At 45.7% G+C, this 20,954-nt stretch overlaps 2 long non-coding RNA genes across 2 annotated transcripts in view; one reads left to right on the forward strand and one right to left on the reverse strand.

Annotated features, from left to right (window-relative positions):
* The first annotated feature begins 589 nt into the window (after window positions 1-589).
* Window positions 590-20,954, forward strand: part of LOC137334422 (uncharacterized) — a 35,436-nt gene continuing 15,071 nt past the window's right edge. The window contains exons 1-2 of the long non-coding RNA XR_010966144.1: window positions 590-770; window positions 12,547-12,639. This is a non-coding gene — a long non-coding RNA (uncharacterized lncRNA). The remainder of the gene's footprint in view (window positions 771-12,546; window positions 12,640-20,954) is intronic.
* LOC137334423 (uncharacterized) lies at window positions 1,181-8,235 on the reverse strand. The gene is made up of 3 exons (XR_010966145.1): window positions 8,178-8,235; window positions 4,736-4,750; window positions 1,181-1,208 (listed from the first exon to the last, which is right to left on the reverse strand). It is a non-coding gene; the product is annotated as an uncharacterized lncRNA (long non-coding RNA).

Consider the following 20,954-nt stretch of genomic DNA (forward strand, 5'->3'; position numbering starts at 1 on the left):
TTGGTTGTCGCCTTCCAGTATGGTAAGCAAACTCAATTGTTCTTGCAGGTAATATTTCTATTGGCAACCCAGTACTCTGGTAATATTCTTTTTAAAGAAATTTAGTTGATATTCCACCTTGTAGACTGTGGAAGTCCAACCAGCTGTAAATTGATTCTTTGGGAAATCTCTTCTCGGGCCCTGAAATTATGCTGCGGAATACTATCATATAGACGTTTAATGCATTTGTCTGAAGTTCCTTTCTCTGCTATTTTTACAGTCTGTTAACTGGTTTAAAGTAACTGGGTTAATGACACTGATAAAATAGCAGAGACAGGAATTTCAGCAATGATATTGAGCATTCCTGTGCCAGTAACCCAAGGTTCAAGTTCAAGGCCTAGGCTTTTATTTCTAAAATCTAGTTTTATTCTTACCCCATTCTATTCTTACCATCTTAATTATTTTCTCTTTTAATTGTTCAACTTCTGTACTTTAAATTTTTGTTCTCTTCACAGAAAGAATTTCCGTTTCTTCAGTCTTTAGCACTGTAGATGGATTGTTTTATATTTCATTTCCAGAGTTTGGAGTTATCTATTTGGGAGTATGTATATAATTTCATGTTTGTGAATTCTGAAATGAATAAGCTCTAGTCTGGGCCAGTAGATTTCTTTTCAAGTCACTTTCATTTAAAGTATTCGAGAAAGTACCAGCTCAAGATTCAATGCATCAAGAGGAACAAAACAAGAAGAGGTTCACTGATAAAAACATACCTGGAATGATGAAGCTTGTTGGTAAGCATTTCTTTTCTTTCTTCATGTTTAAATATTTGTACTTCCTGCAGATTATTAGTGTCTCTTGATTCTTCTAAATCTCCAACAATTCTCTCCCCTGGCCTCTCACTGACTGGTGACCCTTCCTTTTTAAATAATTCTGCAGTAATAATCGTTTGAAGTTTTCACGTAACATGTTTGCAGGATTCTCCAGCCATTTCCAAAATTATCACCACTCTCCAAATGGTATTTAAAATAGCAATTATAAAAACAAAAGTTTCAACTGAAGAGATATGAATGCTCACGGATGCAAAAAAAGCCAGTTGTTTCAAAGCACTTAAAATATACTGGAGCCTTTTCCTTCTTGCTGTCTCTTTGTTATAAAAATACCACAGTACCAGCAGTGAGTCATCTACTGAGGGTTCTGTAGGTTCTTGCTGGTTTACAAGGTCTCGATGTCTAGTTGATAAAAGAAAAGGAATATAAGGTCCAAGGACAATAAGCATTTCCTGATCTGGAATTTGCTTTCTGTAACTTCAGTTAAAGTTGGATTTAAAGATTCAGTGTTGGTTCAGTTGGTAAAAATGACAGTATAAAACAGAACCACGCAGACCAGAAGGAAGCAGGATCTCTTATGTGCTGAGTTCGCTGATCTCACTTGGATGGCAGTGTGAGTGCCACTTTTTGCATCAGTGCCCTTGGGCTAAAGGGTAAAATCCAGCCAGGGCTCCTGCTCCTGAGCAGGAAGTGCATGTATATGACTGTTGAGCGAGAATAGGTCCCTATGGAGAGTAGCCTGCCGACACTAGCTGTCTAGGCTTCTGTATGAAGAATGGCTGCTTGAACAGTCACTAAATGGTGCTTGGCACCTGTTGAATGATAGTCCAACAGAAGTCAGTGCCTTGAATTAGGTGGTGGAGAAAAGGGACAAGAAAGTTGGACTTAGGTTTAAGTTCAGAGATGGTAGCATAAACCTTGTTTTATTTTCACCTCTTTCTTTTTCAGAGACTATATCATAAAGATTATCTTGATGTTTTAAATCACCACACCTTTCTAAACCATCTCACCAGTTATTGTCAATAGTGCCTGTAGTAGCAATATGCTAAGACATTAGCAGCAGAATTATGAATAGACACTGTGATAGTAGTGAATGTTACTGATTCTTAAATTGTTGTTTGTGCAATGACTCCCCAGTGCCTCAGAGTTTATTTGGTGAGTAGCTGGACCACACAGATCAGGAAGGTCCCAGGTTTGATCCCTGGTTTCAGCTAATTTAGTTGATCTCAATTAGGGCAGCAGTGGTGGTGCTTTCATAGAATCATAGAAAGGTTACAGCAAGGAAGGCCATTTGGCCCATCGAGTCCGCGCCAGCTCTATGCAAGAGCAATCCAGCTAGTCCCATTCCCCCGCCCTTTCCCCCATAGCCCTGCAAATTTTTACCTTTCGACTACTTATCCAGTTCCCTTTTGAAGGCCATGATTGAATCTGCCTCCACCACCCCCTCAGGCAGTGCATTCCAGATCCCAATCACCTTAAATCTATGTCCTCTGGTTCTTGACCCTTCCACCAATGGGAACAGTTTCTGTCTATCTATTCTGTCTAGACCCTTCATGATTTTGAATACCTCTATCAAATCTCCTCGCAACTGTCTCTGTTCCAAGGAGAACAACCCCAGCTTCTCCAGTCTATCCACGTAACTAAGGTCCCTCATCCCTGGAATCATTCTAGTAAATGTCTTCTGCATCCTCTCTAAGGCCTTCACATCTTTCCTAAAGTGCGGTGCCCAGAACTGGACACAATACTTCAGTTGTGGCCGAACCAGTGTTTTATAAATGTTCATTGTGACTTCCATGTTTTTGTACTCTATGCCTCTATTTATAAAGGTCAGGATCCGTATGCTTTTTTTAACTGCTTTCTCAACCTGCCCTGCCACTTTCAATGATTTGTGCACATATACCCACTGATCTCTCTGTTCCTGTACCCCTTTTAGAATTGTGCCCTCTAGTTTATATTGCCTCTCCTCATTCTTCCTACCGAAATGTATCACTTCACATTTTTCTATGTTAAATTTCATCTGCCACGTGTCCGCCCATGTCACCAGCCTGTCTATATCCTCTTGAAGTCTATCGCTATATTCCTCACTGTTCACTACCCTTCCAAGTTTTGTGTCATCTGCAAATTTGGAAATTGTTCCCTGTACACCCAAGTCCAAGTCATTAATATATATCAAGAAAAGCCGTGGTCCCAGCACAGACCCCTGGGGAACACCAGTGTACACCTCCCACCAGTCCGAAAAACAACCGTTCACCACTACTCTCTGCTTCCTGTCACTTAGCCAATTCTGTATCCATGTTGCTACTGCCCCCTCTATTCCATGGGCCACAATCTTGATAATAAGCATACCATGCGGCACTTTATCAAACGCCTTTTGTAAGTCCATATACACCACATCAACCACATTGCCCTCATCTACCCTCTCTGTTACCTTATCAAAAAACTCTATCAAGTTAGTTGAACATGATTTGCCTTTAACAAATCCGTGCTGGCTTTCCCTAATCAATCCACACTCGTCCAAGTGACTGTTAATTCTGTCCCAAATTATCGTTTCGAAAAGTTTCCCCACCACTGAGGTTAAGCTGACTGGCCTATAGTTGCTGGGTTTATCCTTACACTCTTTTTTTGAACAAGGATGTAACATTTGCAATTCTCCAGTCCTCTGGCACCACCCCCGTATCTACTGATGTTTCAAAGATTATGGCCAGTACCTCCGCGATTTCCACCCTTACTTCCATCAGCAACCTAGGATGCATCCCATCCGGACCGGGTGACTTATCTACTTTAATTTCAGCTAGCCTTTCTAGTACCTCTTTGTTATCAATTATTAGCCCATCCAGTATCTCAACTATATCTTCCTTTACTGAGACTCAGGCAGCATCTTCTTCCTTGGTAAAGACAGATGCAAAGTACCCATTTAGTACCTCGGCCATCCCCTCTGCCTTCATGAGTAGATCTCCTTTATGATCCCTAATCGGCTCCACCTCTCCTCTTACTACCCGTTTACAGTTTACATGCTTGTAGAAGACTTTTGGATTCCCTTCTATCTTGGCCACCAGTCTATTCTCATACTCTTTCTTTGCCCTTCTTATTTCCTTTTTCACTTCCCCTCTGAACTTTCTATATTCTGCCTGGTTCTCACTTGTGTTATCAACCTGACATCTGTCATACGCCCCTTTTTTCTGCTTCATCTTACTTTCTATCTCTTTTGTCATCCAGGGAGCTCTGGCTTTAGTTGCCCTACCTTTCTGCCTCATGGGAATGTGCCTAGACTGTACCCGAACCAGCTCCTCCTTAAAGGCCGCCCACTGTTCAATTACAGTTCTGCCTGCCAATCTTTGATTCCAATTTACCCAGGCCAGATCTGTTCTCATCCCATTGAAATTGGTCCTCCTCCAATTGAGTATTTTTACTTTAGAGTGGTGGTATTTTTACATTAGAGTGGTAATTTGCTTCATTGCCCCTGGTTAGGGAGTGCTTTAATTTGCTTCATTGCCCCTGGTTCGGGAGGGGGAAAGCAGCTATAGCCCCTGCTCCTGATTGAATTTGTGTGAATACCAGATGAGGTCTCTTGACAAATTTCTGGTTGCTATTCATACTGGGAGGTCAAAATTCAATGCCTGGTAGCCTTTTGATGACATCTGTTGTATTAATAAATAACATGTAGCAGGAGCACCGTGTGAAGGTTGTTGTCCCACTTGATGGGGAATATTCCAAAAAGCTGGCATCATTGCCCTTCTCAAATATGGGAAAGTATCAACTGCCATCTATCACCCACTATCACTCCTCTCCACAATTTGAAAGTTAATGGAGAGGGTATTACTGGTCCATCTCACCCCTACCTTTGAGGTTATAGTGCCAAAGGAACATAAGCAAAATACTACGGATACTGGAAATCTGAAATAAGAACAGAAAATGCTGGAAACACTCACCAGGTCAGGCAACACCTGTGGAGAGAGAAACAAAGTTAATGTTTCAGATCAATGACCTTTCATCAGAACTTCCAAAGGAACAGGTTGGTTTCAGACCAGGGTGAAGTTGCTGCAACCAGGATCTCAACATTATGAGTAACATTAAGCTAGCTTCCAGGGTGATCTAAAAACTGGAACAGCGCTGATATTATCCACTGCCGACAACACGGTATAGAGATAAGCGCTATTGCTTAAGACTTCAAGGGTCATCAAATGTGGTAGCTCTATGCAACTCTTGGCCACAATGTTGAGTAACTATAGATACTGTGTCCTTTAGAATGAGCAGATCAATAGAGCACACACTCTCAATGATGCTCTACCTCAAGGATCTGTGCTGGCTCCTTCACTATTCTACATCTATATTAGTGACTTACCTGACACAATTTCGCAAAGTTCAATTATGCTGACAACATCAGCCTTGTGACACAAGGTAAAGACCTTATCGCCATAGGTGAGACCCTCTCTATCGACCTGAAGTTAATGGCAGAATTCTTTAAGTAATGACAACTTTGCCCCAATGAACTACTTAGTGTCACCTTTTGCAGCCAATGGGCCCGAACTGAGCCCTATCCAAAATACTCACGTGTAGCCTTGAACAGAAACTTAACTTTTAAGCTTCATCTGGAAAAGACTTGCGAAATGATGGCAGATGCAATCATTTCTTACACCTCTGGAAAGATGAGAGACAATGCACAATGGTCCCGATATTAACAGGGAGGCGGGTTGGCAGCAGGGGGGGCAGGGGCGGATTGGGCACGTGGCAAACCCACATGAACCAAACTTACCGTTTCCGACACAATCGCACGTTGATTGCTGATGATTAACATCCTCTCTGGGTTTCGCGCCCGGCAGCCATCCTGATTGACAGGCTGGCTGCCATCAGGAGCTGCAACGTGAGGAGGGGGAAAGAGAGAGCCAGACGTCAAACGGCGCTGGACTGGAAGACCGGGCAGGAGGAGAGGGGAAGATCAAGGGGGAGATCGGTGGGGGGAGATCGGGGGAGGAAAGGGGAAGATCGGGGGAGAGAGGGGAAGATCGAGGGGACATGGGGTGACATTGGGATGGTGACGAGGGGGACATCGGAGCAGGTTTCAAAGGTAGGTGCATTTAGTATTTTAACGTCATTGCGTGTTTTTTTATTTAATTTCTTCAGTTTCTTTCTCCCTGATCCGGCCCTTAGAGGTGGTGGGCAAGCCGCTCAGGTAAGTTAAAAATCTTTCTAATCACTTACTCGGTCACAGGTAAAGTGCCTTAAGTATCTCAATGAGGTACATTTGGCTCTTTAACTGTCATCCCACTGGCTTTAATTGTCGGCGGGACTTCTGTTTTCAGGTCGCCCGTGTGCACACAGGTGGGTCCCTGAGAAACTCGGAAGCCGGTGGGTTGGAGCCGGCTTCTGAACCTGAACAGGAATTGCGCGATTTTCGGAACCCCCCCCCGCCCCCAACGCACCTGCATTTGCCTCCTAAAATCACCCCCAATGTGACTGTGGACACCAGTTGCAAACTAAGGACCGCATTGTAAATTTTATACATATATCGGATGGGGATGTGATCAGAATGAGATTGGATTGTGATACCACCTGTCATTGATTTGCTTGCTAAAACTGATTGTCAAAGCTCACATGTCTATAATGGGCATTTGGACAAAGTACCAGAGGGTGATTGGCACTGGAACAGTACCCCAGCAAAGAGTCAATCCGTTTAGGAGGAGAGGGAGAAAGTTACAAATCAAAAAAAAAATCCAGTGTGTGCATCTACTCTAATTTTACAATAATAATTGGAATAGCATAAAAAATTATTTGAGCGTTTAATTGATCCAAATAAGTTAGAATCAGGCTCCAAGTTACATCAGAGAGACTATATGGATAGCAATTGGGGAAAATGGTGATGAAAGCCGAGAAATTACTATTTGCAGTATTAATGAACAAGTACTTAAATGCATTCATATGACATTAGGCTGTCTGCTGTTTTAATGGAGGTGTCAAACTGTTTATTTGAAATAGGTTAACACCTCCATTAAAATAATGGACAAAGAAATATCATACAAACTCATTAAACGTTTGTTCATTAGTATCACCAACAAAAATTTATCAGCTATGATTACTTTAATTTAAACTGCTCTCTCAAACGATAAGTAGGTAGCCTCCTAGGCTAAAAGTTAGGACTGCAATATAATCCAAATTATTGCACTCTATTGTTTTTCTTCTTTAGCAAAAAAAAAGTGCAATTTGAAAAGCGATGTGCCTCAGACTTGCTGCAGCTAATTTTGCAAACTAAAAATGAGTTAAATCAGGTGATGAGGTCAAAGAGAGCAGGGAGGGATTACTTGGAGTAGGAAATGAGCAGAAGCACATAATCGGTATACATGCAGAGTTTCTGCTTTCACTTCCTGCCATGTATTCCCTTGATAAGGGTGGTGCAGAATTGCCATTGGCAGTGTTTTCAGTGCCAGAACAAACAAAAGGGAGGATGGGACAACACTGACAGGTGCCTCTGCACAGAATGAGAGAAACTAAGATAATGGGCTCAATTTTAAAATCAAATTGCTGGTATGTTGGGGGAGGAGGGGGGGTGGCTGCGAAAATCAGGAAAATCCCGAGCGGGTTTGGAAGCTGGCTCCAAACTGCCGACTTCCAGGGTTGCCATAGACGCACCTGTGTGCGCGTGCGCTTCACGAATCCAGAAGTCCCGCCGGCAATTAAAGCCAGCAGGATGATAGTTAAACCACTTATTGACATCGTTGATCTTGTTTAGATCATTAATTTTGTGGAGATTGAGGCAGGAGTGCGATTTTAATTCAGCCTCAGCGTGTCTCCTGTGCTGTGGGAAACATTCCATGTTCAAGGAGACGTGTTTCAGCCAGCAGCCAGTTGGACATTTAAATGCCTGTTTGACAGATGGGGATAAAAGGTAAATTATTGCAGCAGGGCACTCAGGTGTCTCAGGCAAACTTTTGGCTGAGAGATCTTTGTGTTTAGTCTGAAAATTCTTGGCTTACACTCAGAATTCTTCTGCTTACACATATTTACCAATTTTTTGGAACCCCTCAAACTGACACCATCAGGATGGGGGGGCGCAATGGCTGCATTCACCAGTACATCCGAGGACGGGGAACATCACCATCCTCGCCAGGCATGATGTGCACTTCCGCCACTTGGAGCTCCACAACACAGTGCTGCGCCACAGGGACCTGCACGAGTACAGAGGGCAACAACAGAGGGAGTACCGTCGCAGGAGGCACTACCCTCACCAGAGGGTCTACAGACCAAGGCTCAGCTTCTTGGACCTCTCTGAGGAGCGGTGCATACGGAGGCTCAGAGTGAGTCACCAGGTGGTTGAAGACATCTGCAGCCTCCTTCATGCCGAGCTGCTCCTGGCTGGGCCCGCTGGCATCTCCTTACCTGTCGCTGTTAAAGTCACCACTGCCCTCAACTTCTTCGTCTCCAGATCATTCTAGGGTGCCACCGGTGACATCGCCGGAGTCTTCCAGTCATCTGCACACAAGTGCATAAGGCAGGTCACTGACGGTTTGTTTCACAGAGCCTCGCAGTTCATCAACTTCCCCAAGGACAACCTCAGCCAAGTGGAAAGGGCAGTGGGATTCCACTCTGAGGCTGGCTTCCCACGGGAACAGGGTGCAATCAATTGCACTCATATAGCAATATGAGCATCTCCACACGAGCCAGGACTGTTTATCAACAGAAAGGGGTATCACTCCATCAACACTCAGCTTGTTTGTGATCACCGCAAAAGATTCCTTCATGTGTGCAACAGATTCCCTGGCAGCTGCCATGATTCCTTCATCCTGAGTGAATCCAACATCCCGTCCCTCTTCCACGCACCAAACACCCTTAATGGCTGGCTCCTCGGGGACAAGGGATACCCCTTGATCACGTGGCTCATGACACCTCTGAGGAACCCCATCAGCGAGCAACAGCGTCGACACAATGACAGCCACATCGCCACCAGGTCTACAATTGAGCATGCTGTAGGCTACTCAAGATGCGATTTAGGTGCCTTGATCATTCTGGAGGAGTGCACCAGACAGAGTGGGACGCATTATAGTAGTGTGTTGTGTCCTGCACAACATGGCACAACAGAGAGGGGTGCCACTTGTAAATGGTTCTTCTAACATCAGAACGTGTAAAGAGTCCAGTCCTCACACCACCTGGAAAGACCAGCCCCCTCCCATCCCCACCTCCCTGCACAAAACAGTCCTGCAACTACACATACACCCACTGTAAAGTGATCTACTAGATGGCATCAAGTGTCGCCGTTCATGGTGAACCTCATGAAAGGGCCCCATTACAAAAGCCAGTCAAGAATGGGCAAGATGTGGCAGTAGTGGTGAGAATGAAAACATTTAATGTGAATATAACAAAAAAGAAATATAAATGATAAACATGACAGTCTGTCAAACACCCTTGTGCGTACCTTTCATGATCACAAAACCTTAGCCATTCTCTTATTACTACTTCTACGTGGTGCATCCCCTGTGGCTGCAGCAGAGATAGTGGCAGGTTGCTCATGTTCAAGCCCTGACTGCTTAGATGCTTTCAGCCTATACCCTCTGGGTTTTGGAGCCCGTGAGGGCACCTCCAACTCGGCCACCTGGAGAGGAGGCAGCATTGCGGGTACTGGTTGAGAGGGGAGCAATGGGTGAGATGTGGGAACACTCTGAGTGGCGTCCCCTTTCGCCATCATCCATCTCCTGGGCCAGGCCCACATCACTCCTACCACCCTGCTGGACAACAGCTTGGAGGACATGTGTGATGCCTTGTAAGGCCACTTTTAAAATATCTGTCAGCCTGTTCAAGGTTGCAGAATGTTGTTCACCCTGAGTCTGAACGGCCGTTGTCAGGGCCTGAGTGTGCTTGAAGCTCAATGGAGGCTAGCCTTCTCTCCATTGCAGACATTCCCGCACTTACCTGCGACACTGTCTCAGACAGTTGCACACGTCCCTGTGACAATATCTCAGAGATTCCCTCCTGTACCTGTGCCACCATTCCACTAATGCAGGAGTTGGACTCCTCCATCCTTTGCGCTATTGTGGAGAGTGCACATAGCACCTGTTCCAGTACCTTGCAAATGTGCTGCTGTCCCCCAATCATTCTCCTTTTAAAGGATGGCCCCCAGGGTTCAGCATCTGCGTCCAGCTGAGCGGAGGCTGGAGAGGAGTGCGCCCACTGACGCGGACTTTCCACAGCTCCCCCTGCCACCAATGTCTGCTCGTGCTCACCTCGTGCTCACAGTGTCTGTGTGGTGACTCACCAGGTGCCAACCCAACTAAATGACTACTAGGACCCCACCGAGTATGTGCGCTGGTGGATGGCTCACTAAGATGTGACGGTGTGCCCTCAGAGGCCTGGAGCTCCTCTGAGGAATCGCCCTCTGCTATCACTGCGATCATTGAATGACCTGTAAGAGAACAGAAGGCAATATTAAGCATCATCACAGATGTGTCATGTTGCGATGAGCATACTGAGGTGTTCAACAGCTCAATCATTGTTAACATCAATTCATGTTGTGTGTGCTGAATGTTAAAGTTGTGTCACCAGACCTTTGTGGGGTGCCAGTCTCGGCATCCCCAACAGACAGGCACTCGAGGGTGTGGCTGATCTCCAGGGCCTCCTCCTCCACCTCTGTGAGGACCACTACTTGTTGTGGCCCCCCCCTCCAGTCCTCGCCCTCTCGCATGCTTTTTGCACTCCCTTCTCCTAGAAGGGGAGAAAGAACAGATGTGTGAGTGAGTGATGGTGAAGTGGCCAACCGAAGAATGCATGGCTTTGGGTGAGGCTGACCGTGAAAGAGATGCATCAGAGGGTGAGTATGAGACAGAGCCATCACATTGGATGAGGATTGGGGTGAGTGGTTGTGGTGGGGTGACTAATGGGGAGGTGAGGAAGTGCTGAAGAAGTGCAGGTAAGTTGAGGATGAGCCTTAAGTGGGTGTGAGGAGTGATGTGATGGATTAGTCTTGGCAGTGCAGAATGAGTTGGGGGGTGGGGGGTGATGTGCGACACGGAATGCAGGAGAATCAATAAGTGTACTCACTTTTGCTGACCTAATTATGTCATTGAAACGCTTCCTGTACTGGACCCAAGTGTGGGAGATGTTGCTGCTGCTGGTGACCTCCTCTGCCATCTTGAGCCAGGCCTCCTTGGTGGCAGAGGCAGGGCACTTCCATCCTCCTCCTCACTCCGGCCAGTAGCTGCTGCAGAGAGGCATCATTGAACCTTAGAGCAGCCTTGCCCCTATTGCTCCATATTGTGTGTTCTTGGTGTTTGCTGCAGCAAAAGCCATTGGAGCAATTGCCCTTTAAACAGAGTCGCTCCAGCTGACAGCGTGTGCGCAGTCCACCCACTGCATAGCTTTCAGACGGCAAACCCGGAAGCCACGTAAAGGGCCATCAATTAACTTGTGATCGCGTGGGAAATGGTAAGATTTTCGTAGTCAGGTTACCCGCGCGCTCATTGACCCCCCACCACCATCCCGCTGCCCTTTCAAAATCGAGCCCAATGACTCCCTTAAAATGTGTTGATTGTGAGCTAATATGGTCAGCAACTCTCCATTAAATGAAGGTACAGAGTCAGTTCTCTGCATTCTTCATATTAAATCTTTGCATTCTATGTTAGAATTTCGTTTCTCTTCAAGGAAGCAGCCATGATCAAAAGAACATAGATTATGCAATGAGAAGAGTTAATTTGGTACATCAATCTGGCTCTGTCCTGTAGAATTTTCACCATCAAGGACTCTACTCATAGAGTAAAACAAGAATTTTGAATTGAACATGTTAGGGGATAGGGAGCCATTGAAGATTGGCAAAGAAAAGGATGATAAGGAGAAAGGACTTGATTGGGGGGAATCGGACGCGGTTGACGATGTTTATGTAGAATGGAACTTAGGGTTGTGCTCCTGGCCGACGGAGGTTTTTGTGCTGCGCTGCCTGTGCCAACCAATGGAGGCTGGCAAGGATAGAGGTGATGGAGAAGTGGGACTTTGTGTGGGATAAAATATGGATGGCAGAATTTTGACAAATTATAGCTTATATAGAATGAAGCTTAAGAGGCCAGCGAAGAGAGTATTGAAGAACTTGAGCCGGGAGTTAACAAAGACATAAGTGAGAGTTTCTGCAGTAATGGTGGTGGGTTATGGGGTTTAAAGCTCAGTTCAGGGTTAAACAGGCACTGATGTTGCGACTGTGCCTATTACATTTCAAAACAATCTTAATATTTTAGGCACAGTGAAAAAATCTTGGTGCCAGGCATTTGCCTCTGGCCTGGCAAATTATTAAAATTCTTACCAAATGGGGAAGATGGGGATAAAAACATGCATATAAAGTTAGCAGGAAATCTGTCATGGATTAACAATTCTAGCAAGGTCTGTTCTATGAACAGGTAAAGGAACAACAGATGATCAAAAGTGAACTAAAAGAGGGAGTACACTAAATATTTATTTACAATTTAAAGAGGTGATGTTACATGGAGACATTATTTTCTGAGCTGATTTGATGGTATCTTCACCAGCTTGCTTTCATATGTGAAGTAGCTTATATTAGCCTTCATATTTTGCATTGTGAGCTGAACTCTTGTATAATCTACATTTTGTGGAACATGTATTTGGCCTAGATTGTTGGTTCAATGCTTCAGTTTCTCTCCTTATCTGTCTTTCATTTTGTAGCAGTGAAGCATTTATCTGTGCATTCATTTCATTTCATATTGAACAAGTCTCCTCTACAGTGATCATTTTTAAAAATGTTTTTGTTCCTGAGGATTGTCCCCAAGATTTCTGATTCTTAAAATGTCATTATCTGGAGTGAGATCGTCATTGGAAGACCACCATACCTACTTTATCAATCACTAAGGTATGAGTTTGAGGAAATATCCAAAGATCACATTAGTCTTTCTAAAGATTTTATACCACCTGAGATGGCTCAGGTACAATGTATAATTTTAAGATTGTAAGAAATCAAGTATAATTGAGACCATTCGTTCAGTGACCTCTGCTGCTTCCCCCCCACCCCCGACCTTCCCCTTGCCCACCAAGCATAATCTCCCCCCTGGCTCCCCCATGCCCTAGCCCTGAATCCTCTAGTTTCTCTCCGATCGTCCTTCATGCCCTCTCCAAGCTCATCTTGTCCATGAGACTCACTTCCTGCTCCATTGACCTCATTATCACTAAACTACTAACCACCCAACTTTGCTTCCTGGCTCCCATCCTAGCTGTCATTTTGAATGGTTCCCCCTCCCTTTCAAAACAGCCATCATCAACCCCTCCTGAAAAACCCACCCTCAACCCCTCTGTCCTTGCAAACTACTCCCCAATCTCCAACCTCCCTTTCCTCTCAAGTCCTTGAATGTGATGTTGCCTCCCAAATCCATGCACACCTTTCCAGCAACTCCATGTTTGAATCTCTCTAACAAGCTTTTTGGCCCTGCCACAGCATTGAAATGGGTCTAATCAAAGTTACAAATGTTACTGTGATCATGGTGCACTATCTCTCCTCATCCTTCAACGCCTTTCTGCAGCCTTTGACACGATCTACCACAACATCCTTCTCCAACACCTTTCCTCTGTTGTCCATTTCAGTGTGATTGCCGTTGCTTGATTCCACTCTTATCTATCAAATCGTAGCCAGAGCATCTTCAGAAATGGCTTCTCTTCCTGCCATTGCACCATTTTCTCTGGAGTCCTCCAAAGATCTATCTTCGGCCCTCTTCTCATCTTCATTTAAAGACAGCCTGCATCTTTTAAAGGGGAGGTGCATTTTGGTTATATTAAATTTGTTTCAGTGCTGCAAAGTGGAGATGGCAGGCAGGAGGAAGGAGGTGGGTTCAGTGGAGCCTAGCATCAGTAGGCAGAGGTGCCAGATCAGGTCAATGTAAGGAGAACAGCACCTAAGACCTCGCTACAATGCCACAAAAAAAATCAATGAACTGACAAGAGCTGCTATGGTAAGATTCCTACTCACATTTCTCTTACTCTCTGCTTAACCCTACACCAACTGTAGCCCCAACACTAACAAGCCTTCCCCACTCCCAATCATTCTCCTCCAATCACAGGAGCACACTTCCACGAATCTCCTTCTGCTGCTATTTGCACACTCTGCAATGAGTACTGTCCTCACAAACACTTCCCTCATTTCCCTACGCCTATAGCATCTTTCAGGCACCAAGGGGGCATTACCTTAAAATTAGAGCTACATCATCAATCCGAAACTAGGGTCCTAAATCTAAACAAAGTAAATTATGAAGGTATGAGGAGTGAGTTGGCTATGATAGATTGGGGAGCTTCATTAAAAGGCATGACAGTGGATAGGCAATGGCTAACATTTAAGGAACGAATGCATGAATTGCAACAATTATACATTCCTTTCTGGCGCAAAAACACAGAAGGAAAAGTGGCCCAACCGTGGCTAACAAAAGAAATTAAGGATAATATTAGATCCAAAGAGGAGTCATTTAAGTTGCCAGAAAAAGTAGCAAGCCTAAAGATTGGGAGCAGTTTAGAATTCAGCAAAAAAGGACCAAGAGATTGATGAAGAGGGGAAAAAATAGAGTATGAGAGTAAACTTGCAAGGAACATAAAAGTGGACTGTAAAAGCTTCTACAAGTATGTAAAAAGAAAAAGATTAGTGAAGACAAATGTAGGTCCCTTACAGTCAGAAATGGGAGAATTTATAATGGGGAACAAGGAAATGGCAGAGCAATTAAACAAATACTTTGGTTCTGTCTTCACGGAAGAGGACACAGATATCTTCCCAGAAATGCTAGGGAACCAAGGGACTAGTGAGAAGGAGGAATTAAAGGAAATTAGTATTAGTAAAAAAGTAGTGCTGGAAAAATTAAAGGGACTGAAAGCTGATAAATCCACAGGGCCTGATAATCTGCATCCCAGAGTACTAAAAGAGGTAGCCATGGAAACAGTGGATGCATTAGTTGTCATCTTCCAAAATTCTATAAATTATGGAACAGTTCCTGCAGATTGGAGGGTAGCAAATGTAACCTCACTATTTAAAAAAGGAGGGAGGGAGAAAACAGGGAACTACAGACCGGTTAGCCTAACATCAGTAGTAGGGAAAATACTGGAGCATTATAAAGGATGAGATAACAGGACACTTAGAAAATATCAACGGGATTAGACAAAGTCAACATGGATTTATGACGGGAAATCATGTTTGACAAACCTACTCGAGTTTTTTGAGGATGTAACTGGTAGAATAGATAAGGGAGAACCAGTGGATGTGGTTTATTTGGATTTTCAGAAGGCCTTTCATAAAGTCCCACAAAAGAGGTTAGTGTGCAAAATTAAAGACATGGTGGTAATATACTGGCATGGAATGAAAATTGATTAACAGACAGGAAACAAGAGAGTACGAGTAAATGGGTCTCTTTCGGGGTGGCAGGCAGTGACTAGTGGGGTACTGCAGGGATCAGTGCTTCGGCCCCAGCTATTCACAATATATATCAATGATTTGGATGAGGGAACCAAATGTAATATTTCCAAGTTTGCTGACGACACAAAACTAGGTGGGATCGTGAGTTGTGAGGATGATGCAAAGAGGCTTCAAGGCGATTTAGACAAGTTGAGTGACTAGGCAAATACATGGCAGATGCAGCATAATGTGGATAAATGTGAAGTTATCCACTTCGGAAGGAAAAACAGAAAGGCAGAGTATTATTTAAATGGTGATAGATTGGGAAATGTTGATGTACAAAGGGACCTGGGTATCCTTGTACACCAGTCACTGAAATCAAACATGCAGGTGCAGCAAGCAGTTAGGAAGGCAAATGGTATGTTGGCCTTCATTGCAAGAGGATTTGAGTACAGGAGCAAGGATGTCTTACTGCAGCTATAAGGGGCCTTGGTGAGACCCCACCTGGAGTATTGTGTGCGGTTTTGGTCTCCTTACCTAAGAAGGGATATACTTGCCATAGAGGGAGTGCAGCGAAGGTTCACCAGACTGATTCCTGGGATGGCAGGACTGTCGTATGAGGAGAGATTGGGTCGACTCGGCCTGTATTCACTCGAGTTTAGAAGAATGAGAGGGGATCTCATTGAAACACATAAAATCCTGACAGGGCTGGACAGACTGGATGCAGGGAGGATGTTTCCCCTGGCTGAGGGGTCCAGAACGAGGGGTCACAGTCTCAGGATATGGGGTAGGACATTTAGGACTAAGATGAGGAGAAATTTCTTCACTCAGACGGTGGTGAACCTGTGGAATTCTCTACCACAAAAGGCTGTGGAGGCCACGTCACTGAATATATTTAAGAAGGAGCTAGATAGATTTCTAGACACATAAGGCATCAAGGGGTAAAGGGAGAGAGCAGGAATATGGTATTAAGATACAGGATCAGCCATGATCATATTGAATGGTGGAGTAGGCTCGAAGGGCCGAATGGCCTACTCCTGCTCCTATTTTCCATGTTTCTATCATTCATTGGTGATGTCAAGAAGCACTTCTTCACACACAGGGTAGTGGAAATATGGAACTCTCTTCCTCCAAAAACTGTTGACACTAAGTCAATTGTAAATTTCAAAACTGAGACTGATAGATTTTTGTTAGGTAAGGGTATTAAGGGATATGGAAACAAGGTGGGTAGATGGAATTAACATACAGATCAGCCATGATCTAATAGAATGGCCAAATGTAAGGAATCTTACAACACCAGGTTATAGTCCAACAGTTTTATTTGAAAATCACAAGCTTTCGGAGATTATCTCCTTCATTAGGTGAGTGAGTAAATGAGAAGTTCTCAAATCGCATATCTTATATTAGGCTGGGACACCATCACACCAATCAAAGGTGTCGTTGGTGTTCAGACATGTTAGCCACGGAAAACAGTAGGTCCCAGTATACTGAATACACAATGGGTCAAATTACACAGACAAAGAGAGAAAGAGACCCGAAAGGCAGAGGGAGAGAGAGAGAATGTCCAGCTGTGTTAAAAACAGATAACTTTTTTTTCCTGCTGGTGGGGTTACGTGTAGCGTGACATGAACCCAAGATCCCGGTTGAGGCCGTCCTCATGGGTGCGGAACTTGGCTATCAATTTCTGCTCGACGATTTTGCGTTGTCGTGTGTCTCAAAGGCCTCCTTGGAGAATGCTTACCCGAAGATCGGTGGCTGAATGTCCTTGACTGCTAAAGTGTTCCCCGACTGGGAGGGAACCCTCCTGTCTGGTGATTGTTGCGCGGTGTCCGTTCATCCGTTGTCGCAGTGTCTGCATGGTCTCGCCAATGTACCATGCTCCGGGGCATCCTTTCCTGCAACGTATGAGGTAGACAACATTGGCCGAGTCACAGGAGTATGAACCACGTACCTGGTGGGTGGTGTCCTCTCGTGTGATGGTGGTACCTGTGTCGATGATCTGGCATGTCTTGCAGAGGTTGCTGTGGCAGGGTTGTGTGGTGTCGTGGACGCTGTTCTCCTGAAAGCTGGGTAATTTGAAGGCGAGTAGTGGAGGCATGGGGATGGCCTTAGCGAGGTGTTCGTCGTCATCGATGACATGTTGAAGTCTGCGGAGAACATGGCGTAGTTTCTCCGCTCCGGAGAAGTACTGGACGACGAAGGGTACTCTGTTGGTTGCGTCCCGTGTTTGTTTTCTGAGGAGGTCTATGCGATTCTTCGCTGTGGCCCATCAGAACTGCCGATCGACAAGTCAAGCATCATATCCCGTTCTTACGAGGGTGTCTTTCAGCGTCTGTCGGTGACCATCGCGTTCCTCCTCGTCTGAGCAGATCCTGTGTATTCGCAGGGCCTGTCCATAGGGGATGGTCTCTTTGATGTGGTTAGGGTGGAAGCTGGAAAAGTGGAGCATCGTGTGGTTGTCCGTGGGCTTGCGGTAGAATGAGGTGCTGAGGTGCCCGTCTTTGATGGAGATTTGTGTGTCCAAGAAAGAAACCGATTCTGAGGAGTAGTCCATGGTGAGTTTGATGGTGGGACGGAACTTGTTGATGTTATCGTGTAGTCTCGTCAGTGATTCTTTGCCGTGGGTCCATAGGAAGAAAATGTCGTCGATGTATCTGGTGTATAGTGTTGGTTGGAGGTCCTGTGCAGTGAAGAAGTCCTGCTCGAACTTGTGCATGAAAATGTTGGCGTATTGGGGTGCAAATTTGGTCCCCATGGCTGTTCCGTGTGTTTGGGTAAAGAACTGGTTGTCGAAGGTGAAGACGTTGTGATCCAGGATGAAGCGGATGAGTTGTAGGATGGCGTCTGGAGATTGGCTGTTGTTGGTGTTGAGTACTGAGGCTGTTGCAGCGATGCCGTCATCGTGGGGGATACTGGTGTAGAGTGCCGAGACGTCCATCGTGGTGAGAAGTGTTCCTGGTTCAACTGGTCCGTGGGTGCTGAGTTTTTGTAGGAAGTCTGTAATGTCGCGACAGAAGCTGGGGGTTCCCTGTACGATGGGTTTCAGGATGCCCTCGACGTATCCAGAGAGGTTCTCACACAGGGTTCCGTTGCCTGATACGATAGGACGGAATGGCGGAACAGGTTCAAGGGGTGAATGGTCTACTCCTGTTCCTATGTTCCTATCCACACTATTATACACTGAAATGCACATCTTCACAACCTTTCAGCAGGCCACACTCCCTTTCTTCATGTAGCACACAATAAGAGCAGATGTGGACAAGAGTAGGGCCACCATACCTACAAGTCCTGTCTGCAAGGAGGAGGCTGCAGTTGAAGTAGTGGGTAGGTCAGAAGCATTGCAACTGGTGAGACTGGAGGATAGGCTCTGCAGCGTGTTTGGCCATCCTATCCTTATTGGGCAGAGAATAAGAGTTTTTAATATAATGGGTCATTTGCTGGCTCTCTCTGCCTTCCGGATGTTTCTGCCTCTCTGTTTTTTTTCTCTGTTTTTTTTCCCTGTTTGTTTTTTTGTTGAATGTGTATTCGGGGGTTCTGCAGGTGACACCTCTCTGTCTGAACACGGTGATTGCCTTGGCAACGGGCAGTTGCAGGGGCAGTCTGTAAACACCATGTATTGTTCTATATGTATAAATGCGTAGGCTTCAAGGAGCTCCTGAAACATTTACCTGAGGAAGGAGGAAGTCTCCGAAAGCTTGTGAATTTAAAATAAAATTGCTGGACTATAACTTGGTGTTGTAAAATTGTTTACAATTGTCAACCCCAGTCCATCACCGGCATCTCCACATCATGACTACCATCGACACCACAAACTGCCGGCTCACAGTGGAAAGGATATCCAAGAAGATCGCGCATTTAGACACAGACATCAAGTTTTTACAGAGCTGCAAGAAAGCAGACAAGATCCCGAAAGGACTCCAGATCACGAACCCACTCAAGTCCACATACAACTCGGATTACGCTGAGAGACTCTGCCGCCGTACCTCTCGCACACTCCGCAACCATCTCATACACCAACTCTACAGCAGACGCCACAACCTCGAAACCAAGATAGAGTCCATACTCTCAACCTGTACTCAGGACACAGCAGACCAGCTACGTTATACCGCCAAACAGACGAGGCAACGGAACTACGCTGCCTACATGAAAACCAAGAGCAGGAAGCTTGAGAAACTCGGCATCACCACCAGCAACGACCAAGCTTCCCCTGGTACCACGGTTGCAACCACAGGGAAGTCTATTGTCAATTTATCCGACCACACCCTTCAACCAGACGAAATCGAAGTTCTCAGCCGAGGGCTCAATTTCTGCCCCACTACCAAAATGGACCCCACTAGTCTCGCGGCGGACACAGAGGAATTCATCAGGAGAATGAGGCTCCGGGAATTCTTCCACAAACCCCAAGATTTCAGCAGCGAACCCAATGAGACAATCGACGATCCGGAACAGCAGACAGAGGGATCCGCGGTACAGCAACCGAAGAGGAAAGAGTCAAACTGGACTCCTCCGGAGGGTCGCTGCCCTCAGCTGGACATGTATGCTCAAGCTGTCAGGAAATGCGTCAATGCCAGATTCATCAGCCGCACTCAGAAGACAGTCCAGAATGTCACCCGAGCACAACGCAACGCCATCAACGCTCTCAAGACCAACCGCAACATCGTCATCAAACCAGCGGACAAAGGAGGAGCCATAGTCATACAGAACAGAACAGACTATTGCAAAGAAGCATACCGACAACTGGACAACCAGGAACACTACATACGGTTACCCGCAGATCCGACCAAAGAACACACCCACCAGCTCAACAAACTGATCAAGACCTTCGATCCAGACCTTCAAAGCATCCTACGCACTCTCATCCCACGTAATCCCCGCGTGGGAGACTTCTACTGCCTCCCAAAGATACACAAAGCCAACACACCCGGACGTCCCATCGTATCAGGCAACGGAACCCTGTGTGAGAACCTCTCTGGATACATCGATGGCATCCTGAAACCCATCGTACAGGGAACCCCCAGCTTCTGTCGCGACACTACAGACTTCCTACAAAAACTCAGTACCCACGGACCAGTTGAACCAGGAACACTTCTCACCACGATGGACGTCTCGGCACTATACACCAGTATCCCCCACGATGACGGCATCGCTGCGACAGCATCAATACTCAACACCAACAACAGCCAATCTCCGGAAGCCATCCTACAACTCATCCGCTTCATCCTGGATCACAATGTCTTCACCTTCGATAACCAGTTCTTTACCCAAACACACGGAACAGCCATGGGGACCAAATTCGCACCCCAATACGCCAACATTTTCATGCACAAGTTCGAGCAGGACTTCTTCACTGCACAAGACCTCCAACCAACACTATACACCAGATACATCGACGACATTTTCTTTCTATGGACCCACGGCAAGGAATCACTAAAGAGACTACACGATAACATCAACAAGTTCCATCCCACCATCAAGCTCACCATGGACTACTCCTCAGAATCAGTTTCTTTCTTGGACACACGAATCTCCATCAAAGACGGGCACCTCAGCACCTCACTCTACCGCAAGCCCACGGACAACCTCACGATGCTCCACTTTTCCAGCTTCCACCCTAACCACGTCAAAGAGGCCATCCCCTATGGACAGGCCCTGCGAATACACAGGGTCTGCTCAGACGAGGAGGAACGCGATGGACACCTACAGACGCTGAAAGACGCCCTAGTAAGAACGGGATACGACGCTCAACTCATCGATCGACAGTTCCGACGGGCCACAGCAAAAAATCGCATAGACCTCCTCAGGAG

Source organism: Heptranchias perlo, chromosome 17 (assembly GCF_035084215.1).
Source record: "Heptranchias perlo isolate sHepPer1 chromosome 17, sHepPer1.hap1, whole genome shotgun sequence".
NCBI lineage: Eukaryota > Metazoa > Chordata > Chondrichthyes > Hexanchiformes > Hexanchidae > Heptranchias > Heptranchias perlo.